General features: G+C 35.7%; 1 long non-coding RNA gene and 1 other non-coding gene across 2 annotated transcripts in view; both read left to right on the plus strand.

Moving 5' to 3' along the window:
* LOC110123540 (uncharacterized) overlaps positions 1–27,186 on the plus strand; it is a 72,300-nt gene that overhangs the window by 23,667 nt on the left and 21,447 nt on the right. Inside the window, exon 2 of the long non-coding RNA XR_002309541.2 lies at positions 9,260–9,348. This is a non-coding gene — a long non-coding RNA (uncharacterized lncRNA). The remainder of the gene's footprint in view (positions 1–9,259; positions 9,349–27,186) is intronic.
* Positions 9,914–10,020, plus strand: LOC139031140 (U6 spliceosomal RNA). Its single transcript, XR_011483546.1, has one exon. It is a non-coding gene; the product is annotated as a U6 spliceosomal RNA (small nuclear RNA).

Genomic DNA, 27,186 nt, shown 5'->3' on the forward strand with positions numbered 1-27,186 from the left:
TAATGCAGCAGCAGAAGGCAACTAAAGTAGAGTGGGGTAGTAGATTTTGAATTTAAATCACTATCCACATTTCTCACTATTTTTGAGTCTTAATTTTGGTTTGTTTAACAAAAATACAAGGACAGATAAAAATACAATAAAGAATGTATTGCAACAGAAAAGTACTTTCCCTAACTCATACCTTTAGAACATGAAAGAAAACTTACTTATTGCACTGTGGAATGAATTGTAGCTCAGAGAGGTAAACTGACAAGCTCCAGACTATACATATTTTAATAGATTTATAACAATTAGAACCAGATTTTTTCCTACTCTCAGTTCTACAGTCTTTCAAATATTTAAACAATAACTCTTAAACTGCAGAAATTATTTATATAGAATAATACAGACTCTTCACTGTCTACAAAGCTTTAAAAAGCAGTGATTATGCAGGATTGGTTTATATAAATGTAAATTTTGTTAGCAATAAGATTATATGAACAATTTGTTGGGGTTTTGGGGGATTTGATGAAATTAACATTTTTGTTATTTGTGATGAAGGGTTTATTAATTTTTAAAAATACTTCCATATCTAAATCTCAAAGGAATTTAGTCACTGTCAATCTAACCACACAAATAAATGGATTAAATACATGAATGAGTTATTTCTTTCTGTCTGTAATACTGTCTCTCTCTTTCTATTCAATCATCCATCTACTCTAACAATTTATAGTTTTTAGTTTGAGAGAAATTGATTTGTATCCATAATTAATTCCTCACATACACAATTCACATGAGATAGTATCCATTTACTAGAGATGACTATTCAGAATCCTACAGAAGAATATTGTAAGGGCTGTAAGTTTCTTATAAGCTTTTCAAACATCCCTTTCTTCTCACAAGTTCAGAGTGCTTTATCGATATTAGCTCATTAATCTTCACAGCATCCTTGCAAAGAAGACAACAGGTATTATCACTGTCCTACACATGCAGCAACAAATAATAAAAAGGTCAGCTGCCTTGTCTCAGGTTTATGGTAGGCAGTCATGAATCCAAGCACAGCATGAATGCAATGAGGGTATATACACATATCCTGAGCTAAATCCATGGGCTCTGAACTACCTAACTTCCTTAATAAGAATCATGGGGTACTCTTATTAAAATACATATTCATCTTCAACAAACACATTGCAATGCAAAAAACAAAAAAGGGAGCTTGGGAAAATATCCTATAGGTTAAAAGACATCAAAGATATATACATAAAGTGAGTTATATAATCTTTGTTTGGATTATAATTCAGACAAACTGTTAAAACATGCATTTATGAAACAATGGTAAATCTGAACAATGGCCAGATATTTAACAATATTTAGTGATTATTGATGGATTTCTAGGTGTGATGATGTTATTATGGCCATTTTACAAGAATAGACCTGTTTATGAGATATATTCTGAAATATACAGTTGACCCTTGAACAATATATGTTTGAACTGCTCAGATCCACTCATACACAGATTTTAATCAATAATAAATACTATCATATTACACAATCTAAATTTAGTTAAATACCAGATGCCAACCAGAAGGGCAAACAAAGGAAGCACGTGTATGGAGGGATGACTATAAGTTATAAGTGGATTTTCCACTGTACAAGTTTGGGCACCCTTAATTCCTGGATTGTCCAAGGATCACCTGTATATGAGTGAACTGATATGATATCTGGGATTCACTCCAAAATCATACAGAATGTGGTAGAATAATTGTGTGTTAAGCATTTTCTTCTTTCATCATTAGTTGATAAGTGAAATATTTGAGTTCATTACACTAACCTTTGTATTTTTTGTATATTTAAGATTTTCTGTTATACCAAATTCTTTAAAGGGGAAATGACTCTCCCTAATAATTTATGGCTTAATATTTGTCAAGGGAGCTAAGTAAGAATATTTTTCACAAAGTCCCCAGGTGGTTTTATCAAGAGGAAATTCTTGGAAACATCTTAAAGACTCATTCTAAAATTTGAAAAACAAACAAAGAAACAAAATTGACATAAGAGTCAAATATTTTAGCATTTGTAATTTATTTACATGTAATTTTTCTATGCAAAACTTTGGGTAATACACTATTAGTGCTGGTACAAAATAATTTTAAATTTCCCTTTTTTAAGAAAAAGACTCAGGACTGATTTGACAACATCATAAAATAAGTTATTTTGCTAAAAAGTTTCTCTTGAGTTGAGTGGGTTATACAACTCTTATCAGAGATTTTACTAAAAATTAAGACAGCAAAGTTCATTTGCACTGAAAAATGTTTTACATCAGATCAAGATAGTTCTTCTCTGACATAGAATTTTATCAAAGTATGCCCTATTAGAAACAGGAATGGAGGCTGTGACTTGGTTTTGATATATATATATATATATATATATATATATATATTTGGGGAATATATTTTAAATAATTGCTTAAGGAATGGAAAAATCATTTGAAGGTATATATCAACCTTTGCCTATTCAAAGAATCATGTAACTATTTATGCAAATTTAATCTTCAGTTCAGTCTCTCAGTCACGTCCAACTCTTTGCGACCCCATGAATCACAGCATGCCAGGCCTCCCTGTCCATCACCAACTCCCGGAGTTTACTCCAACTCATGTCCATTGAGTCAGTGATGCCATCCAGCCATCTCATCCTCTGTCGTCCCCTTCTCCTCCTGCCCCCAATCCCTCCCAGCACCAGGGTCTTTTCCAATGAGTCAGCACTTCGCACCAGGTGGCCAAAGTATTGGAGCTTCAGCTTCATCATCAGTCCTTCCAATGAACACCCAGGACTGATCTTTAGGATGGACTGGTTGGATCTCCTTGCAGTCCAAGGGACTCTCAAGAGTCTTCTCCAACACCACAGTTCAAAAGCATCAATTCTTCGGCACTCAGCTTTCTTCACAGCCCAACTTTCACATCCATACATGACTACTGGAAAAACCATAGCCTTGACTACATGGATGTTTGTTGGCAAAGTAATGTCTCTGCTTTTTAATATGCTGTCTAGGTTGGTCATAACTTTCCTTCCAAGGGGTAAACATCTTTTAATTTCATGGCTCCAGTCACTGTCCGCAGGGATTTTAGAGGCCAAAAAAATAAAGTCTGTCACTATTTCCATTTTTTGTCCATCTATTTACCATGAAGTGATGGAACTGGATGCCATGGTCTTAGCTTTTTGAATGTTTAGTTTTAAGCCAGCTTTCCCATTCTTCTTGTTCAGCTTCATCAAGAGGCTCTTTAGCTCCTCTTTGCTTTCTTTCATAAAGTTTGTGTCATGTGCATATCTGAGGTTGTTGCTATTTCTCCCAGCAACCTTGATTCCATCGTGTGATTCATCCAGCAGGCATTTCACATGATGTACTCTCCATATAAGTTAAATAAACAGGGTGACAATATACAGCCTTGACACACTGGTCTGTAATGGAGGGACATAACAGCTTCCCACTTTATCTATCAGTATTAATTTTTAGCCCAATTTTCATCTTCCTTTGTGGTGTAAGTTCATGTACAGTTAATAGACTAAGGATTCAAGTGAGAATTCAGAAAGACCTGGCTGAATATTGCAGCTCCAATGCTCCATTGTCATGGAACAAGTTAAATTTATACAGGTTATTTCCTCTTCTCTAAATGTGGAATAGCAATATATAGATGTAGATTTTATTAGATATTAAAAGCATGTGTTTAATACAGTGCCTAGTTCTTTATAAGCATCTAACTGCTCTTTCAAACAAATTAGCAGAGTAATTCACAGATAACATATCAATTTCAGGTGTATAACATAATGATTGGATATTTGTGTATATTGCAAAATGATTTCCACAATAAGTCCAGTTACCATCTGTCACCATGATTTCAACACTTTTTCTTGTGATGAGAACTTTTAAGATCTACTCTCTTGGCAACTTTCAAATATGCAATACAGTGTTATTAACTATAGTAATCATGCTGTACATTATTATCCCATGACCTATTTATTTTATAAGTGGAGGTTTGTACCTTGTGAACCTTATCATTCATTTTGCTATCCATAACCCCTTCTCCCTCACATCAGGCTAGTACTAGCTTGTTCCTCTGTATCTCTGAGCTCATTTTTTTGTTTGTTTTCTGGTTTAGGATTTTGTTTTGTTTTAGATTCTATGTTTATGTGAGATCATATGGTATTAATATTTCTCTAGTTTATTTCATTCAGCATAATTAAGTTCTGTTTCTGCTGTCATAGATGGCAAGGTTTTTCTCTTTTCTATAGCTGAATTATATTCCTATGTATGCATGCATTTACCATATTTTCTTTATCAGTTTATCCATCAACAGGCATTTAGTTTCCTTCTACATCTTGGCTATTGCAAATAATGCTGCAACAAACATGGGAGTTCATACACTTTTCCAAGCTATTAGTTTTGTTTTCTCTGAATAAATACTCAGATGTGAAACTGCTGGATCATATGGTAGTTCTATTTTTAATATTTTGGTGAACACTCAAACTGTTTTTCATAGTGGATGCTCCAATATATATTCCCCTCATAGTGCACTAGGGTTTCCTTTCCTCCATATCCAGGCTAACACTTGTTTTTGTTTTCTGATCATTGGTATTTTAACAGGTGTAAGGAGATATCTCTTCGTGTTTTTTTTTTTTTTATTTCCTTGATGATTAATTATGTTGGGCAACTTTTCATGTACCTGTTGGCTGTCTGTATATTCTCTTTAGAAAATGAAAATTTATATCCTTTCCCCATTTTTCAACTGATTTTTTTATGCTCAGTTGTATGAGTTCTTTATGTATTTTGGATACTAACCTCTTATCAGATCTAGTGTTTTTCATTAAGTCAGTTGCCTTTTAATTTTATGGATGGTTTCATTTCTATTAAGAAGCTTTTTATTTTGATGGAGTCCCATTTGTTGATTTTAGCTTTTGTTGCTTTTTGTGGTAAATCCAAAAAATCTTCACGATGTATATTAAGGATCTCACCACCTACATTTTTCTAGGATTTTATGGTTTCAGATCTTATATTAGTCTTCAGTTCATTTTGAGTTAGTTTTGGGGTATGGTGTAAGATTTTGGTCCACTTTTAGTTTCTTTGGCATGTGGCTGTACAGTTTTCCCAACACCATTTATGCAAGAGGCTGTTCTTTCCCCAACTATATATTCCTCAATTCTTTCTAATAAATTAATTGACTGTATATGTGTATATTTGTAAGTTAATTAACTATATATTTTAACCCATCCCACAATATTTCACATTTTTGATGTCATAATTTACCACTTTTTAATTCTCTATCCATTGACAAATTATTGTAGTATAGTTATCTTTACTAAATTTGTCTTTTATCTTTTATACTAGCTTTGTAAGTGATTAGCATATCACCTTTACCTTAGATTGTTCTGAATTTTACTATATGTTTACTTTTACTAGGAGATTTATTGTTCTTTTGTTTTCCTGTTATTGGTGTCCTTTAGTTTCAGCTTAAACAAGTCTTTTACTTGCCTTATAAGGCTGGTTTGGTGGTGATGGATGCTTTTCTTCTTTGTTTGACTAGAAAACGCTTTATTTCTCTGACTCTGAATGGCAATTTTGCGGGGTATTTATTCTTGGTTAGCAGTTTGGGGGGTTTTGTTTTTTTGTTGTTGTTTGTTTGTTTATTTGTTTAGCAATATCATGCCACTCTCTTCTGGCCTTCAAAGATTCTGCTTTAAAAACCTACAGTTTTATGGCTGTTGCCTTGTATGTAATGAGTTGTTTTCTCAAGCTGCTTTTAAGTTTCTCTCCTTGTCTTTAAATTTTGGCACTAAACTACAAAAGAGCAAATAGACTTCACAGAGAAATTGCAGGCATATTTTAGTCTACTGTTTTAACTTTGTCCTATTGGTGGTAGTTGGTATATAATTCTTTCTCCATGTTACAATCCCATGGGACCTAGGAATGCAAGTTTCACTGGCCACTAGAGCCAGGTGATCTAGCAGGATCCCATCAGCAGCAGCCACAAAAGCCAGGATGCCAGATGTAAAAACTGGGGCACCAGGACATGCAGTCTTCCCTCCAGGAGATACTGGGTCTCTGCAGTGTGCTGAGAGACAGTGTGTGTGAAGATAGCACCCACACTCCAAGTCTGGAGGGGATCACAACTAGCCATTAGATGCATGTTTAATTAGCAGCCTAACCCTCAGGACACAGCTTTGAAGATGAGTCAATAGGCCTCTTCATAGAGAGACTGTAACCTCAATCTATTGCTTCTCTGCTTTGCCCTGGGGAGTAGTAGCTGATTAAAAACTTTCTCTATTTGATACTTTTCTGTGGGATTCACAAGAATTAGTTCCACTGGCCAACAGAGTCAGGAGATCTAGAGTTGTCCTGTGGGTGTCAACCACAAAAGTCAGGACACCAGCAGTGAGTACAAGCTCCTTTCTAGGATATACTGGCAATTTGGAGCAAGCCAGAAGGAGATCACAAAGATGATGCCAGTCAGCATTCATCCCCAGAGTGTATTTCAGTAGGCATCTACATGTGTATTAAATTAGATGCCTGCCCCTCAGGCCAGTGCTTTAAGATAAGCACATAAGCCTTATTAACAGAAAGTCTGGGTGCTTTTCAGTTAGCTACCTCTGCAATGCTCCCTGCGAGGGTAGGAACGCATGCACAAACTCTAAAAATGTTTTCTTAGCTCACTATAGCCTTGTTAGTCTTGTGGACTCAGGCCCTGCAGTCTTTCAAAGATAGATGTTTTGGGGCTCATCTCTCAGGTGCAGATCCTAAAATTTGGGGTACCTGAGGTGAGGTTTAAACTCTTCACTCCTCAAGGAGAATTCTGGGTTTGTGAGTTCCCTTCTGACTGTGGATCAATGACTGAAAGTGGAGTTTACAGTAGGACTGTCTCAGCCTTCCTACTGGTTTTGATGTGGACTTTCTTCTTGTTTGTCCAATGTGTAGGAGTCACTTAATTAGTTATTGGTTCTCTTTCAGAGTAAATTGTTTATGCATAGCTGTATATTTAGAGTGGGTGGGAGGATGTCAGTTTAAGTTCCTACCTCACCATCTTGAACCTGAATGCCTATATTAATTTGCTACACTGTCCCACTGTCTAAGTGTAAGTGAATTATACATGGACTCCTTCACTCTGGGTATCTGTGTCAAATGCTCATTTGGTGTCATTCTTTGTTCTCATTGAGGATGCATCAGTGGACAAGAAAAACAATTTTTCCATTATCATCGCTTGTACTGAGAGGAAGAAAACACACAGTAAACATAAAAAGCATCACCTGATAGTGATTATTTGGCAGAAAATTATTCAAATGATGAAAGAATGTGACAGGTTTAGACTAGATGGTTACAAAGTATCTTTAACATATGAGTACTAAGAATGAACCTATTTTGCAAATATTGGACACAATTTTCAGATAGAAGGGGAAAGAATTTAGCTAATCCAAATAATGAGAGAAAAGGATCAGTGTGGCTGAAACAAGCTGGGAATCAGTACCTTGGGAGCCTAGAACTAAGCAAGTAGGACTTCAAGAGATAGGCAAAACCTGGAAATTTTTCCTCTATCGAAGATGCTCAGGGTTTTACACAAGGGAATGCTGTCATGACAGTTCATTAAAAAAAAAAAAAAAAAATCACTCTGGCTTCTAGGAGAAAAACAGATTATAGACTAAGTATGTAAGAAGAAAGTGCAGCTCAGAGGCTACTGTGGTATCCATGAACATTAATGGATTACAGTGAGTGACCTCTTCCAACCTACTTCAGCCAGGTCACATCAGTGCTGTAAGGATTCTGGGGCCTAATAAATGTGTCTTTAGAAAATTATCATATATAGCACTAGTCACAGCTTATCAGATTACTTTCTGCCATTACAGTTGTCAATAGCTGGGACTTGGTACAGAGTGTGCCTTACCTATAAGTGGTGATCAAATGTTCCTATTTCCAGACTATAAGACAATGGACTCTTTGTTGTTGTTGACTGTTGAAAATGCTATCATTTCTTCTTCATCCTCCTCCTCTTCCTTTTTCCTCTTCATATGATCTTAGAAGAAAAAACCATGATGAGTAAAATAGATCTACCTCAAAGTTAGGGCTTCTAAGTTTTTTTTTTTTCAATCCAGTTACAAAATAATGTAAATTTAAATTGTAAAGAGCTGTGATTGAGCTAGATACAGCCAGATGGTCAGATGAAGGTCATGTAGTGAGATAATTTAAATTCATTTAAATTTCATTTATTTAAATAAAAATGTATAGTATTTATTTAAAATAACAATAATATATTATTTATTTAAAATTGAAAATACATAGTGTGTGACAGGCATCTAATATAATGTAGGAAAAAAAAATGGTCCAAAACTTTCAAAGCTTTTACTTATGTTTTGTTATAGACAAGCATTTGCTTTATATTTAGTGGTGCTGACACTGGGGGAAATTTCAGGTGGAAGCATTTTAATTATCTTTTTTTTTTTTTTTAAAGCTAATAAAGAGAGTAGAAGCAAAGATATTCCTAGGAGACTTAAGTATTATAAATATGCCTATAGTTGTTAATACTAGTTGATCCTCTGTTATATTAAAAGCAAAAAAAATTTAAAGACACTGCAAGCTAAAAGACAATAAGGGTCATTTAGTTTGCCTTCTGATTGATAAGCAACAGTTTTTCTTATAAGTAATTTTAGCCATGTATATCTTTCTCCTTTCCTTAATATTCACAGAAAACTCATTAAAGAATGACTGAATACTCAACTCTAATTCAAGGCCAAAAGAAAAAGTAAATGTCTCCTACCTTTGAAAAGCTGGACGGTGAAGGAGTTAGAAACTTCGACAAACTATTTCAATATAACGTTGTTAGATATCTCTTTCTACACTAAACAGCCAACCAAAGAAAAAACTAAAAAGCCTTTCCTTTCACATTTTCTATGATCCATAGAAAACAGGTCTCTGGTTTCCCTCTAACACATTTACTTTTCTAAAATCACTTAGTGCATTTTATTTTCTAAAACTTATTCATGTCCTACATGCTGGGAAAAAAAAGAAAAAAAAGTTTTAAGCCCTTATTTTATGGGACCTCAAATAGCTCCTGCATTTGACTTGATATTTACTCCTTCCTTCTTTAAACTCTCAATTTCCTTGGTGTCTCCTTCACTGTATATCATTGAGCTTTGGAATGTTTGTACATGATCCTTCCATGTTTTTTTCTTAGTATCATTTTCTCCCCCTAACCATCCTTGGGCTTTGAAATTGACCTTTTGCTCATTTTATTTTATTTTCTAGGTGCTCTGGTTCATGAAGACTTGCTTGCAGAGGTCTCCAACATCCTCATCTCCAGCATCTCTTCAAATAAAAGAGCCAATATAACATGAGTAAGTAAAATCAGAATTTTGTTTAAAGGTTTAATGATTTTGAAGTATGTGTCTGTAACTCAATAGCATAATACAAAATATTAGAATTACTAACATCAAGTATATTATTTTAATTTGCACTTTACTTTTCTAGTGGGCAGAAATTGAATTTGGTATATACTTGGCAGACTGCTCATAACATGGTTAAAAGTTAATATTGTTCCTAATCCTAGAAGCAGATAATGTTAGGAAAATATGCTCTATTAGAAGTAAGTGTCTCATATTATTAAATTACCATTGTCTAGAACATTAGTAATGTTGAATTGTGGTCGTATATTCTGGAAGAAGTAATTTACTTTGAGCAAGCAATAATTTACCTTCAAAACTGAGCTTTGTTTTTCTGACTGTAACCGTAATTGGTATCAGCTAATTTCCTCGCAAAGGGTCGGATGCGACTGAGTGACTGAACTGAACTAAACTGAATTCAAAGAGTGATGTTAATGTCATTTCCTTTGGAAAAATGCTGTGTATTTGCTTAAAAGGTAATGACAGTCTGTGTATATATAGGGATTCAAGAAAAAGCCCTGTGCTCGCTTCGGCAGCACATATACTAAAATTGGAACAATACAGAGAAGATTAGCCTGGCCCCTGCGCAAGGATGACACGCAAATTCGTGAAGCGTTCCATATTTTTACTATTACAGTATACTAACACATATATATGGAATTTAGAAAGATGGTAACGATAACACTATATGCAAAACAGAAAAAGAGACACAGATGTACAGAAGAGACTTGTGGACTCTGTGGGAGAAGGCGAGGGTGGGATGTTTCAAGAGAACAGCATGGAAACATGTATATTATCTAGGGTGAAACAGATCACCAGCCCAGGTTGGAAGCATGAGACAAGTGCTTGGACCTGGTGCACTGGGAAGAGCCAAAGGGATCGGGTCGAGAGGGAGGTGGGAGCGGGGATCGGGATGGGGAATACATGTAAATCCATGGCTGGTTCGTGTCGGTGTGTGGCAGGAACCACTGCAATGTTGTGGAGTGATTGGCCTCCAACTAATGGGGATAAATGAAATAAATAAATAAATAAATAAATTCTGTTACCTAAAAAAAAGAAAAGAAAAAGCCCTCAAGAGAAGATAAGGAAATAGAAATTTGGTGATTATTATGCTTGTCTGTGTCTTCACCGGAGCATCATTCCATATTCAGATCTAGATAAACTATTTAAAATGGGTAGGTGGGCCTCAATTCACTTTCACAATTTCTCAATTTTTCACCAAGTGGTCAAACATTTTTGGAAACCTGTTACTAGTCATAATGAGAGTTTTCACATCAAATATGGTGACAGAGGCCCAGCACTGCACATGCTGACTGCTGTCACAAAGGCTGAACACTGGAGATCAGTAAGCAGTATTTGGCCTGCAGATGTTCTTGTTTAACCTGCTGACATCACCACCATCCCCTTCACTCTTTATTGCTTCTCATTCCCATCTGGGCCATATACCATTAAGTTTACAATCATGCTTTGTTCAGCCTTGTTGATGGGCTGAAACATAACCTGCAGGAAAAAATAGGGAGAGAGAAATAAACTATCATCAGGTCAGTTCAGTCGCTCAATCCTGCCTGATTCTTTGTGACCCCATGTACTGCAGCACCTATACGTCATCAGCTCCCAGAGCCTGCTCAAACTCATGTCCATCGAGTGGGTAATGCCATCCAACCATCTCATCCTCTGTCGTCCCCTTCTCCTCCTGCCTTCAATCTTTCTCAGCATCAGGGTCTTTCCCAATGAGTCAGTTCTTTGAATCAGGTGGCCAAAGTATTGGGGTTTCAGTTTCAGCATCAGTCTTTCCGGTGACTATTCGGACTATTTTCCTTTAGGACTGACAGGTTTGATCTCTTTGCTGTCCAAGGGACTCTTAAGAGTCTTCTCAAACACCATAGTTCAAAAGCACCAATTCAAAAAATAAAAAGCACCAATTCTTTGGCGCTTGGCTTTCTAAACTGTCATGGAATAGCCCAAATAATAAAGTGAAAGAATATGGTGAATTTGGATTTGATTTAATCGGTTTTATTTATTCAAAGACTTGTCTAATGCGTAAACCTGAGAGAGAAATTATGGGTTTTCCAGTTGCTGCATTTAAAATGATGAATATGAATGAAATCATCTAGGTAGTGGTGTACTTTTGTTTCTAATCCATAAACTCTTTGTGGTAAACGCATTTAGAAACAAAATGTATAATGCTGGTAAAAGTGAAGTTCAATGACTGAGATGTATATGGGAGTATGTGCACTCTATGTGTAGAGTCTGGAAACCACACAGGAAGAGAAAACAGTCTAGAATGGAGCTTGGGTCTTTCCTGGTGTTCCAGTGGCTAAGATTCCCTGTTCCCATTGAGGGGGGCCAGGTTTGATCCCTGGTTAGAGAACCTAGATCCCACATACTTGAAAAATAAATGATCCCTTATGCCACAACTAAGACTCAGAATATTCTTTTAAAAAGCAATGGAACTCTATGGGATATCTGCATTTGAGTGTCAAAAAGAAAGGAGAACCAGCTGGTGGGGAAGTCGGAAAATGAATATTCAGTGTAATAGAAAGAAAACCAGAAATTAGCATGGAAGGGAGTTTTGAAAAAAAAGGCATTTGATCTGACAAGGACATTGAGTCCTTTACATTTAGCTATTTATTCACTAAATAAAAAGAGAAAATTAAATGAGGTGAAAAGAAATCAGATAGCAATGTTTCTAGGAGTAAAGGAAGTTGAGGAAGTAGAATTTTATAATAGAGAAGAATGTAGTGGCAACAGGTTGAAGGAAAAGTAGAGTCAAAAGACAGGTTTGTTATTTTATTTTGGCATGTTTACAGTTTGAAGGAAAGGAAAAATATGGAGAATTAAAGCAACAGAAGAAAGGGTGAGAATAGGCATAGTTTGATTAGATGAGAGGTTGAGTGATAAACAAAACAAACAAAGGGATTCACATTTATAGAGGACAGATGTTTATGCATTTATGGAAGAAGGAAATTACAGATAATTTGAAGATCAGAGGAGTTCATAATGGATAGTCTTTATTGTCCTTGTGATATAGAGTACACAGAGTTTGTTAGAATGAAGAAGATTCAGCCTATAAAACAACCTTATGAAATTTAGGATATTTAAAATAAGGATTGAGGAATTTCCTGCAAGAAAGACATTAAAAATTGTAGCCTAAAATGAAATACTCACATGGTTAAAAACTGTTCTAGGGAAGCCAAAGTCATAGATCCATATAAGGGACAGTTAGCTTTGCATTAAGAAAAAAAAAAAAACAAAAACAAAGCCCTCCTCATGATAATGGATGCTCCTCGTAATCGAAATCCTTTGCAAAATATGTGCTACAGACTCATTTAAAGGAGCAAGAGACTGAATCAGCTCAGAGCATGCATATGGAGACCTGGAAAAAGTATTAAGAATGTACAGTATTAATCAGATAGTGATGGTACAATAGTAAAGAATCTGCCTGCTAATGCAAGACATGCATAATAATCTAATTGAAAAACAAGTGAAGGACCTAAGTAGACATTTTTTTTTCCCAAAGAAAAAAAATGGTTATCAAATAAACAAAAATTTGTTTGAAAAGATATTTGTACCCCCAAATAATAGCAAAATTATTTACAATAGCCAAAATATGTAAAGAAGCTGTGTTCAATGATGGATGAATGGATAAAGAATAGAAGGTATCTTGGATCCCTGGTGTCTCAGCTGGTAAAAAATTTGCCCACAGAGCAGGCGACCTGGGTTCAATCCCTGGGTCAGGAAGATCCCCTGGAGAATAGAATGGCTACCCACTCCAGTATTCCATGGAGAATTCCATGAACAAAATAGCCTGACAGACTACAGTCCATGGGGTCACAAAGAGTCAGACACGACTGAGCAACTAACACTACTACTACTATCTTCAAGTTAGTGCCTCCATTTCCTCTAGATAAATACCCAAAAGTGGAATTGCTGGATCATATAGAAATTCTATTTTTAATTATTTAAAGAACCTCCATACTGTCACCCTCAGTGACTAAGCAAATATACATTCCAACACAAAGCACACAAAGCTTCCCTTGTTTCCACATCCTCTCCAATATTTGTTATCTCTTGTCTCCTTGATGCTATCCATTCTAGCAGGCATGAGATGATATTGTGGTTTTGAAGACTAGTGATATTGAGCACCTTTCCATATACCTCAAGAACCATTTAATTTCTTTGGGAAAAAAGTCTATTTAGAATTATTAATTTTCTTGTTACTGGGTGATATGAGCTTTATTATTTTGGATATTAACCTATTCTCTGATATATGGTTTGTAAATCTATTTTCACATTCTGTAGATTGCCTTTTATTTTGTTGATCAGTTCTTTTACTATGGAGAATCTTTTCAGTTTTATGAGAAAGTGAAAGTTGCTCAGTTGTGTCCGACTCTTTGTGACACCATGGACTATAGAGTCCATGGAATTCTCCAAGCCAGGATACTGGAGTGGGTAGACTTTCCCTTCTCCAGGGGATCTTCCCAACCCAGGTATCGAACCCAGGTCTTGCTCATTGCAGGCAGATACTTTACCAGCTAAGCCACAAGGGGAGCCCAAGAATACTGGAGTGGGTAGCCTATCTCTCCTCCAGAGGATCTTCCCAACCCAGGATTCAAACCAGGGTCTCCTGCATTGCAGGCAAATTCTTTACCAACTAAGCTATGTAGTCCCACTTGATCATTTTTATTTGCTTGTTTCTTTAATTGCTCATGCTATAGATGTCATATCCAAAGAACCATTGCCAACATTTATGTCAAAAAGCTTTTTTCCTCTTTTTTCTTCTATAAATTTTATGGTGTCCAGCCTTACATTTAATTCTTTCATTCATTTTGAGTTTATTTTTGTGGTGTTATAGGTGTCTAGTTTCATTCTACTACATGTGAGTATCCAATTTTCTCAGCACAGTTTATTGAAAGAGCTCTTTTCCTCCATTGAGTAGTCTTTGCTTCCTTGTCAAATATCAGTTGCCCATATATGTATGGGTTTATTTCTGGGCTCCCAATTCTTTCCCTTTGTTTATGTTTTTGTTTTTATGCCAGTACAATACTGTTTTGATTATTATATCTGTTTAATGCGAAGAATTGACTCATTGGAAAAGATACTGATGCTGGGAGGCTTTGGGGGCAGGAGGAGAAGGGGACGACAGAGGATGAGATGGCTGGATGGCATCACCGACTCCATGGACATGAGTTTGAGTAAACTTGGGGAGTTTGTGATGGACAGGGAGGCCTGGCATGCTGCAATTCATGGGGTCGCAAAGAGTCAGACACGACTAAGTGACTGAACTGAACTAAATTGAATATAGCTTGATTTCAAGAAGTATGATGTCTCTAGCTTTGTTCTTCTTCCTCAGGATTGGTTTTGGATATTCAGTATCTTTTCTGGTTCCAAACAATTTTTAGGATTTTATTTTAACTTCTGTAAGAAAATGCTATTGAAACACAAATAAAGATTGCATAATTTCTATTAACAGCTTTGCATACTATGGGCATTTAAAAATATTAATTCTATCAATTTATAAACATTAGGATTGTTGTCATTCAGTCACTAAGCTGTGTCCAACTATTTTTGACTTCATGGATGAAGCATGCCAGGCTTCCCTGTCTTTCACCATCTCCTGAAGTTTGCTCAGATTCATGTCCACTGAATCAGTGATGCTTTCTAACCATCTGATCATCTGGAACCCTCTTCTCTTTCTGCCTACAATCTTTCCTAGCATCAGGGTCTTTCCCCACGAATTGGCTCTTTGCATCAGGTGGCCAAAGTATTGAGGTTTCAGCTTCAGCATCAGTCCTTCCAATGCATATGCAGAGTTAATTTGACTGATTTGATCTCCTTATAGTCTAAGAGGCTCTCAAGAGTCTTCTCCAGCACCACAATTTGAAAGTATCAATGTTACATAGGAACCTGGAATGTTAGGTCCATGAATCAAGGTAAATTGGACGTGGTCAAGCAGGAGATAGCAAGAGCAAATATCAACATCTTAAGAATCAGTGAACTAAAATGGATTGGAATGGATGGATTTAAGTCAAATAACTATTGCGGGCAAAAATCCCTTAGAAGAAAGTGAGTAGCCCTCACAGTCAAAAAAAGAGTCCAAAATGCAGTACTTGGGTGCAATCTCAAAGTGACAGAATGATCTTGGCTCATTACAAACCAAAACATTCAACATCACAGTAATCCAAGTCTGTGCCCAAACTACTAATGCTGAAGAAGCTGAAGTTGACTGTTTCTATGAAGTCCTATAAGACATTCTAGAATTAACACTCACTCAAAAAAAAAAAAAAAAATGTCCTTTTCATCATAGGAAATTGGAGTGCAAAAAGTAGGAAGTCAAGAGATACCTGGAGTAACAGGCAAGTTTGGCCTTGGAGCACAGATTGAAACAGGGCAAAGGTTTACAGAGTTTCATCAAGAGAACACACTGGTCACAGCAAACACGGGGTTCATTTCCATTTATTTGTATCTTTAATTTCTTTTATGAGTGTCTAGTAATTTCAGAGTAGAAACTTCTCACTTCTTTGGTTAAAGTTATTCCTAAGTATGTTACTGTTTTTGGTGCTACTGTAAATAGAATTGATTTTGTTCTTTTTCAGTTAATTTTTTGCTAGTTCATATAAACTGTTATATGTTTTGTATGTTAATTTTATATCCTGCAACTTCCCTAAATTTGTTGATTACATCTAATAGTTTTTGGTGGAGTCTTTAGAATCAGTCATCTCTAAATACAGCCAGTTGACTTCCTTTCCAGTTCTGATGACTTTCGTGTCTTTTACTTAGCTGATTTTTTCTGGTGGAACTATCAGTTGAATAGGAATGGTGAAAGTGGGCATCCTTGACTTGTACCTGATTTTAATAATGTTTCAAACTTTTATTGTTGAATATAATGTTAACTGTGAGCTTGTCACATATGGCCTTTATTATGTTGAGGTACATTCCTTCTACACCTAATTTTTAAAGTGTTTTTACAATGAACAATTGTTGAATTTTGTCAAATACATTTTGTTAATTGAGATGATCATATAATTTTTAAATTTAATTTTATGAATGTGATGCATCACATTGTATGATTTGTGTAGGTTGCATCCTCCTTGCATCATAAGAATCAATTCTACTTGATCATGGGGAATGATTCTTTAAATATGCTGCTTAATTCTGTTTGCTAGTATTTTATTGAAGATTTTTGCATTTATGTTCATCAAGAATAGTATTATGCAGCTTCTTTCTTTTAGTATCCTTCTTTTGCTTTGGTATCAGGGTGATAGTGGACTTCTAAAATGAGTTTGGGTATGTTCCCAACTCTTCAACTTTTGGGAAGAATTTGAGAAGGATTGCCTTAATTCTTCTTTAAGTGTTTGGTTAAAATTACCAAATACTTCTGGTCCTGGATTTTCCTTTGTTGGGAGATTTTTGATTACTGATTCAATATCCTTAAGAACAATTCATCTATTGACATTTTCTATATCTTTCTAATTAGTCTTGTTAGGTTATATGATTCTAAGAATTTCATTCTATCTAGGTTGTAAAATTTCTTCATAGTAGCCTTTTACAATTCTTTGTATTTCTGTGATGCCAATTGTAATGGTTCATTTTTCATACATAATTTTCTTGATTTGGGTCTTTTCATCTGGTTAATCTAGGTAAAGATTTGTACATCTGAAGTTTATCTCTTCAAAGAACCAGTTATTAGTTTGATTAACTGTTTTTGTTGTCTTCTTGCTCTCTAGTTCAATTATTTTCCCTCTAATCTTTATAACTTTCTTCTGTCTGCTGACTTTGGGTTTGTTGGTCTTCTTTTTCTAGTTTCTTGAGACTAGACATTAGAGTTAGGTTGTTTGAGATCTTTCTTGTTTCTTGATGTAAGCTTTTACCATTACGAACTTCTCTCTTAGAACAGCACTTGCTGCATCCCATGTTTTTGGTATACTGTGTTTCCATGTTTGTTTTTCCAAGATAAAATTTTAGTTATCCTTCAATTTCTTTCTTGATCTATCGGTTATTTTAATTTCCATGCATTCATGATTTTTTTTCCATTTTCCTCCTGTTATGGATACTTAGTTTTATAAAATCATGGTCAGAAAAGATTCTTGATACAACTTCAGTCTTCTTGAATTTGATAAGACTTATTTTGTAGCCTAACATATGGTCTAGCCTATAAAATGTTTCAAGTGTACATCAGAAGTATGTGTATTCTGTTGTCAGCTATAATACTTTGTGGATAACTGTTAGGTCCATTTCAGTCTATAGTGTGGCTAAAGTCTGCAGTTTCCTTATTGATTCTGTGTCTGTATAATATATCCATTGTTGACAGTGGGATATTAAAGTACTCAACAATTATTGCAGTGCTGTTTATTTGTTCTTTAATCTGTTAGGCTTTGCTATTTTAAATGATCTGATATCAGTTTCATAAATATTTACAATTGTTATATGTTCTTGATAGATCAGCCTATCATTATATAATGGCCTTCTTTTTCTTGTTTTACCATTTTAAAGTCTATTTTGTTTGATAAAAGTATTGCTACCCCTCCCTTTTGGGGGTTACAATTTGCTTTAAATATATTTTCCAGTTCTTTATTCACAGTACATGTGGGTCTTCAAGAATATTTTATACATAGCATATTGTTGGATTTTTATTTAATCCATTCATCTATTCTGTGTTTTCTGATTGGAGAATTTAATCTATTTACATTTATAACAGTAATTAATAGGTAAGGGCTTACTATTGTCATTTTGTTCATTGTTTTGGCTGGTTTGAAGATTCACCATTCCTCATTTCTTGCTCATTTTTTGTCCTTTAATGATTTTTTGGCATCACTATGCTTTGACTTCTTTACCATGTTTTTGCTACAGGTTTTACTTTTGTGGTTACCATCAGGCATAGATAAAGTGTCTTATAATACCCTATTTAAACTGACAACAACTCAACTTGAATAGTATTTTGAAACTTTCCACTTTTACTTCTCTCCCAATATATTTTTTGTTATTTCTGTTATAATTTATATATTTTACGTTGTGTATCCAATAACAGATTGCTGAAGTTATCACTATTTTTACTGTTTTTTTTTTAAACAGTTGTAAATGAATTGCACATAACTGTTACCATATTAAAAAATCTAACTTTAACTCTATATTTAGCATTACCAGTGAGCTTTATGCTACTTCTTATATTTTTATGATACTAATTATCATCATATGCTTCCATTTAAAAATCCTTAGAAATTTTTATAAGGTTAGTCTAGTAGTGATAAACATACTCATATTTTGTTTATTTTGAAAGATCTTTATCGTTCCTTCAATTTTGAAGGACAGCTTTGCTGGGCATACAATTCTTAACTGACATTTTTTTTTTCCCCTTCAATATATCATTCAATTTTCTCCTGGTCTGAAAGTTTCTGGTGTGAAATCCACATATAGACTTATTGGATTTCCCTTTTATGTAACTTTTCTCTCTTCTCTTCCTGCTTTCAATGTTCTTTCTTTGACTTTTAACAGTTTCTTGTAATGCGTTTTGGTGTATCCCTGTGAAACTCAGCTGTGTCCGATTCTTTGCACACCCATGGACTATATAGCCCTCCAAGCTTCTCTGTCCATGGAGTTCTCCAGGCAAGAATACTGGGGTGTGGAGCTATTCCCTTCTCCAGGGAGTCTTCCAAACACAGGGATCAAACCCAGGTCTCCTGCTTTACAGGGAGATTCTTTATCACCTGAGCCACCAGGGAAGCTGGCACTAATCAGATCCAAGCTCTTTGGGGTTCCTAGGGCCCATGAACCTGGATGTTCATTTCCCTTTTCAGGTTTGAAAAGTTTTCAGTTATTGTTGCTTTAAACATACCATTTGTCCTTTTCTCATTCTCTTCTTCATCTAAAATTTCCATAATACATATATTATTTCTTTTGATTGTGCCCCTTAAGGCTCATCAGCTTTCTTTACTCTTTTTAAATTTTTTTTTTCTCTACTGAATGGATAATTGCAAATGTATTGTCTTCTAGGTCACTAATCCTTCTGCATAGTTAAGTCTGCTTCTGAAGGTTTATACTGAATTTTTCAGTTCAGTCATTGCATATTTTAGCTCCAATATTTCTTTGCTTTTTTTGGTGGAGATACTTTATATTTTATTGTTGAACTTATTTGTTGATGAATTGTTTTCCTAATTTTATTGAGTTATCTGTGTGTTCTTTTAGTTCAGTAAATTTCTTCAAGGGAATCATTCAGAATTATTTATCTGACATATAATATAGCTTCATTTTTTTTTAAAGTGAGTTACTGAAATTTCATTAGTTTCCTTTTATGGTGCCATGTTTACTGACTACCCATGGTCTTTAATTGCTTACATTGGTATCTGCGCATTTGAGTAAGTGGTTAAGGAGTTTCCTCTTTCAGACTTGATAGTCTTGCTTTAGCAGAGACAGTTCTTCAAAAGTCAACCCAGTATGGGTTTCTAGATGTGTCCACTGATAATGTTCTTGGGCAGGTAAGCTTGATATTGGGTCCTATTTTGGGGTGAGGCCACCGCAGATGCTCTGAGGTTAGAGGTCAAGTGTGTGGCACTGGCTGAGGACAGTTTGGTGGGACTGTTGGCTTGGTTCCCTCCTAAGCAAGGATGGGGATGGTAGCCACAGTTGCCTGAGTTCTCTGCTGAGGCTTACTAGATGGTCAGACTAAATATTGTACTCATTAGTAGGTTAGACTATAAATTAGCTTCCTTGCCTGGGGACCAAAATAGTCCCTAGGGCCTACATGGTCCATTGGTTAGGGATGCAAATCAAATAAGACTATTCACGGACTTCCCTGGCCAGATGGCACGTTTGGTTTTGCTCTGCAGACAGGAAAGCTGTGGGTTGTGGTCTCTGTTCAAGTGCCCCTGTGTAAGCAAGACTGCTGCATGAACTAGACAGCTTCCCATGTGCTCTGATTAAGTTGCCTGGTGGGGTGGACTGAGTACAATATTCAGTAATGGGCAGGGCGAGCAATTAGCTTCCCTGCCCAGGTGGAGATGGAAAACCATCTCCAAGTTTAACAGAGCTCTTTATATGTGTCTTGACTCAAGCTAATCAATGCTTAAAGTTCATTACTGGGCAATGACACTAACGTTGCTCTTTGGACAACCAGCTCTGCCTATGGTACTGTCTGCTCAAACTTACTGGGCTACGCATCTTCCAGGTGTTCTTGCCAGTCTTTCTGGTTGGGGGGGAGGGCAGGAATTACATTTAATCATGACCTAGCTATGATTCAGTTCCCTTCTGATGGCTTTCCCTCCTAAGCAGGAAGCAGACCAGACTCCAAGGTCAACAAGATTCTTCATTTAAGGACACATATCAAGTAGGTCTGCATCCTGCTGAGTTCCCTGGTCAGACCATGCCATTGTTTTGACTCTGCAGATGAGCAAAGCAGCTGGCTGGAACTACTGCTTGGGTGGTTCAAGGAGGAACTTTATTTTCAAAGATCCAAGTGCTAATGATTGCAAGACCCTCCCCACTATTCTTTCACAATCCAATTCCCAGAGGTCAAGCCCTGCAGATTGCCCTGAAATCTTCATGAGGTGAGACTGGAATAGGGGCTCCCAAGAAGTGACCCACATGCTTGGAGAGTTAGATCTCCACCTTGTGCTCTTTTCCCACGGAAGGATTCATCATCTCAGAGGAGGTCTCTCCTTACTGCACAATCCTGGGGAAAAGAGCAATGTAGTCAGTGGGTAGCTGCTCCTTTTACCCTTCTAACACAGTCTGTCTTGGTCTCTGTGGTTAAGGGGGGCATGCTTCAGCTTCATTCCATGTTCTAGGATTTATTCAGTGGTGTCTTGTCTATGAATGGCAGTTAGTTGTAATTCTTACGAGAGGAAACATGTCAAGAATGTCCAGTGTTACCATCACAGTGACGTCACTCTCACACATTTATAATAAGGGGTTTTGGGACAGAATTTTGACTTTGATTCATGATCTTCAAATATAGTATGTGTTATATTTTCTCCACTTTAACTAAATTAATTAGTCCTCTTCCAATAAATACATATTAGAAGAACTTGTACATCAGAACTTGGTGACTTGCTTATTCTGTTCAGGTGTGTGTTTCATGGTTTAAGGAAATTTAACTTTCACTCTTGTTTTCAACAAGTTTTATTTAGTGTCTATGAGGCCTAGTACTAGGAATAAGTGTGCAGTACTGAGTAACAAACAATGACTGTTATGGGAATTATAGTCTGAACCTTTATTAAGCATTCTTATCTCGTGTTAAGTGTTAGAAAGGAAACAAAGCAAACAATATAATGCCTACAAATTATAGTAAGTGCCATGAAGACAGTAAAATTCTTGGGGAAGAGAGTAAATTGAGTGGCAGTTTACTTGTCGAAATCTTCAAGATGAAATCTTGGAGTGGGGAAAATATTCCCTTCAAAGGAAGCAAAATATTGATGCAGTCACTGGAGGTGGAAAAGGACTTGTTACATTAAAGGAAATTTTAAAAATCCAGGATGGTTTTAGGATACAATTTCATGTCCAGATAGTGACATTTAAAAGCAGACAGTGGCCAGAATCACACGGGCCATGCAAGTGGTTTTGGAAAGCAGTCAAGGAGTATTTTTTTTTTAATCACATAATGTTCTATAAGAGTACTAAAAGTGTTATGTGTAAATATGGAATAGAATTCATAAATCTCAGAAATAACATCTTAATTGGGATTAAAAAAGTGCCAGATATCAACAAATGGCATGATACTCTTAACTACAAAACTTAAAAAAGGCATGAATAGACAAATTATCTTTAGGGATATGCAACACATAAATAAAAAATAGTTTGGAAATCAAAGCAAATTAAGGATGCTGTGTGCTGTGCAGTTGTTTCAGTCATGTCAGACTCTTTATGACCCCACAGACCGTAGCCCACCAGACTACTCTATCTGTGGAATTTTCCAGGCAAGAATACTGGTGTGGGTTGCCATGACCTCCTCCAGGGGATCTCCCCCCCAACCCCAGGGATTGAACCTATATCTCCTGCATCTCCTGGCATTGCAGGTAGATTCTTTACATGCTGAACCATCAGGGAAGGCCCAAGTTAAGAATAATGGTAACCTCTGAGAGAAGGCAGAGTGTAGGATAATACAATGCATTTAATAACATTTGAGTACTTAATCTTGGTATCTGTTCAATGTTGATTATATTATTTTGATTTCTAATTTTCTAAATTACTACTAGTGTTTTAAATATATCAATGTTTATTTTTAAAGTAGACATTAATAAACCAGTCAGGAGGTCTGTCAATTTGGTCTTGACTAGTGGAGTAGGTGAGGGAAAGGAATGCGTCAAGGACAGTTTCTAGGTATGTGGTTCTATTAACATGAGGAAGGGTGTCACTTCTTCCTGAGATGGAGAAGATTAAAGGAGGTCTAAGAAAGACAAATGTCTGGTTTGGTTTTGAACGTCTTGAACTTGAGAGACCCATCTTAGCAGAGATGTGAAGCAGGAGATGGGGCTTAGAAATCTTTCACTCAGAAAAAATGTATGAAGATGTACATTCGGAAACCATAAGTTTATAGAATGCATCTGAGGTCATGAAAATAGGTATATAAGAGGGAGAGAACAAGAAAAGGAGGAATAAAAGATGGTGAAAAGAACTCCAGCTTTAGAAATCCTTTGAGGGAGGAGCTGAATTTGAAAAATAAGAGTAAAGGGGTAACCCTAAATACAGGGAGGATTATGCAGAGAGTTTTGTTTCAAGTATTCCAAGGGAAAGGACTGTCTTAAGAAGGAAGAAGTGTTTAACTTTGTTGAATGCTCTTAATAAATATAAAAATGACAAAAACTATTTCTACTTCATTTTGCAGTACTGAAATAAAGACTCTATTATGTGTAACTTTTTGTTGTTGTTGTTGGTACAAGAACAGATTCCAGATTGGAATGAGTTGAAGAATAAATGGAACATAAGAATATGGAAGTTGAGCTTTAAAAACATCTGGAGAGATAGAATAGTAAATGGAAATGTTATTGTCATAATATTAGAGATGATGAATGTGCAATGATAATAGAAACAGGTTGATGATGCCAATGAGTGACAGTCAGTAGTAGTAATTTCTGGGAAGCTAATAGGACTAATGGGATATAAATATACTGGGATATCCCTTATAAATGGGATATAAATTTTACTGACCTTTGAATGAAAGAGAAGAACTATGTCCAGAGTACAATGGTGAAGAATTGGGATATATGTGAATATGACTAAATTTGTAGTCTTTGAAGCAAAACTTATCATTTGGGGGATATTCTCCTTTCAGTGAGGTAAAGGTAAAATTGAGGGAAAGGAAGGAAAAGGAATAGAGAAGCTTTGAATCAGTAGGTAAGGCACTGTGGACTAGAGAGAAAGAATAAGCTAAATATAGAACATGCAGCACTCTTGCATGACCTGAAGTAACTTCAGAGCTTTGTGGTTATTCTCAATCCACCTGGCTTTGATGTCTCTCCTGGAATTTCAAATAATAAGCCATCACTCACCACACCATAATAAGATCTTTGTCCTCATCTATCATTTTCTATTAGTACCATCATCATTATCCAAGTCACCCAAATTCCAAACCCTAGAGACACTGATATCTTCACTTCCTGGCAGCCAATCAGTTCTTAAGTATAATTGTATCTCAAAAACTTGCGTGTCTTTTATCATTTTTTCTTATGCAGGTACCACACTAGCTTAGAATCTTATTAGTTCTTACCTCCCAATTAGTTCTTACCTCCCAGTTTCCCAAATTCCACTTAATCCACCTGTATACTGTGTTTATATTGTCTAAAATGCAGACTGAGTAAGTTTCATTTCTTTACTGAAAATCTTGGAAGATTTCCATGGTTCTTTACACCACCTATAACCCCTTAGTCTTATATACCTGGATCTTTGTGATATGATTCAACTCTGTTTTGCAGCCTCATCTTTTTTTTTTCAGGGCTTATACCCCATGATTATGCCAAGTAAATATATATTTTATTACCTATCATATCTGACATTTTTATTAAGTAATTTTTCACTAAGCTCTGGGTCTTACAACTGTAATACTCCTACCTTCTAAGCTAATTTTTTCCATCTGTATGTTAAACCAAATTCAAATCCCATCTTCATTATGGTGTATTTTCTCCTCTATGCTTCTATTCCCTTCCCCCAGTTTCCTATAGTCTTCATTTGTGCTTTTGCATGTTTGTTAATTGTCATAGTCACCTCCATAGAACTAGATGATATGGATTCAAATGTTTTTTTTGTTAAGTCGCTCAGTCATTACCGACTCTTTGCAACCCTGTAGATTGCAGCACACCAGGATTCCCTGTCCTTCACCATTTCCCGGAGCTTGCTCAAACTCATATTGAGTCGGTGGTGCCATCCAATCATTTAATCCTCTGCTATCTCCTTCTCCTCCTGCTTTCAACCTTTCCCAGCAGCAGGGCCTTTTCTGTGTCAGCTCTTCGCATCAGGTGGCCAGAGTATTGAACCTTCAGCATCAGTCCTTCCAATGAGTATTCAGGGTTGATTTCTTTTAGGATTGACTGGTTGGATTTCCTTGCAGTCCAAGTGACTCTTAGGAGTCTTCTCCAGCACCACAGTTTGAATGAACCAATTTTCAGTGCTCAGCTTTTTTTATTGTCCAGCTCTCAAATCTATACATGACTACTAGGAAAACCATAGCTTTGATTATGTGGATCTTTGTTGGCAAACTAATGTCTCTGCTTTTTAATAAGCTGTCTTCTTTGTCATAGCTTGTCTTCCAAGGAACAAGAATCTTTTAATTTTATAGCTGCACTCACTGTCTGCAGTGATTTTGAATAAAGTCTGTCACTATTTCCATTGTTTCCCCTTCTATTTGCCATGAAGTGATGGGACCAGATGCTATGATTTTAGTTTTTTGAATGGTGAGTTTGAAGCCAGCTTTTTCACTCTACTCTTTCACTTTCATCAAAAGACTCTTTAATTCCTCTTCACTTTCTGCCATTACATTGGTGACATCTGTATATCTGAGATTATTGATATTTCTCCTGGCAATCTTGATTCCAGCTTGTGCTTCATCCAGCCTGGCCTTTCGTCTGATGTACTCTTCATGTAAGTTAAATAATCAGGATGACAACATATAACTTTAATGTACTCTTTTCCCAATTTTGAACTAGTCCATTGTTCTAGGTATGGTTGTAATAGTTGCTTCTTGACCTGCATATAGGTTTGTCAGGAGGTAGGTAAGTTGGCTTGGTATTCCCATCTCTTTAAGAATTTTCCTGTTTGTTGTGATACACACAAAGGTTTTAGCATAGTCAATGTAGCAGAAGTAAATATTTTTCTGGATTCTCTTTTTCTATGATCTGACGAATCTTGGCAATGCCATCTCTGGTTCCTCTGCCTTTTCTAAATCCACATTGAACATCTGGAATTGCTCAGTTCACACACTGTTGAAACCTAACTTGAAGGATTTTGAGCATTACCTTGCCAGCATGTGACATGAGTGCAATTGTGCAGTTGTTTGAACATTCTTTGGCATTGTCCTTCTTTGGGATTGAAATGAAATCTCACCTTTTCCAGTCTTCTGGCCACTGCTGTGTTTTCCAAATTTGCTGGCATAATGAGTGCAGCACTTTAATAGCATCATTCTTTAGGATTTGAAATAGCTCAGTTGGAATTCCATCACCTCCACTAGATTTGTTCACAGTGATGTTTCATAAGCCTCACTTGTCTTCACACTATACGATGTCTGGCTCTAGGTGCTTCCATTTATTTTTAATACTCTATTACCTAACACAGTACCTTTCACAAAATATCTATTTGCCAACCCACATTGAATATGTTAAAAGCTGTCTTTTATAATATATAAAAACTAACTTTTAATGACATTTTAAAATGTTAATGCAGAGTTATACATTAAGTCTTTTGAATCTTACTGGTAATTATTGTCAGGGATTTTTTTTCACAATGACTGAAATCTAAATAATAAAGTAATTCATTCATGTTTATTTATTTATCTATTTTAAGATAGGAAATTGAGGCTTTATTGACGCACACCAAAAAAAAAAAAAAAAATAGACCTAGTTGGAATGCCACAGCAAGAATAAAGAAAAGGAATATAATAAATGAAAGGAAGTTTGGAGGGGAGGGTAATGCAAGAAAGATTTTTTTTCAAAACTTTAGCATTGGGCCAATCCTGAAGAAAGTAAATTTATAGAAGAAGTACCATGGCTCAAGAACTGAATTTACAAAATAGAACAACCTTTTATTAGGTCCAATTATTTCCCTTTAGGAGATTAATTGACTGAGATCAACTAAGTACTAAAATATGTATATATTGAAAACAGAAACCACACATACAAGATGTGATTCTTAAATCCTATTTCATAATTTTCAAAAACATTTGAAATATACTAAAGTATTTCCTAACACCATTTACAAAATAAAAAGCTTTTTTTCTTTATTGGAAATTGCATAGGCATATTTGTGTCAGCAGGAACCGCTGGATGGCAACAAAGCGTTGTAATTCATAGATGCCTATTTTTATTCCACATTTTACCTTGGTTACCAGAAATATTTCTAATTCCATATTAAGTACAAAACTATTATATAATCAGTTTGTTACCTCAAGGTTGGATTATGGATTTGAATTTTTGTGAAGTTTTAAATTCATGCTTCAAATAAATATACATGCTTAGTGGAAATAATATTTGTTACATTCATTGTTTATCACTTCAGAAAATTGCAAAACCACAGTGTTTTAAATCTCTGGTGGAAAGTAAAGGCACCTTGCCAGAGATCCAAGATGCTATAAATGTAGAAACAGTAAGAATAATA

This window comes from Odocoileus virginianus, chromosome 25, assembly GCF_023699985.2.
Source record: "Odocoileus virginianus isolate 20LAN1187 ecotype Illinois chromosome 25, Ovbor_1.2, whole genome shotgun sequence".
Taxonomy (NCBI): domain Eukaryota; kingdom Metazoa; phylum Chordata; class Mammalia; order Artiodactyla; family Cervidae; genus Odocoileus; species Odocoileus virginianus.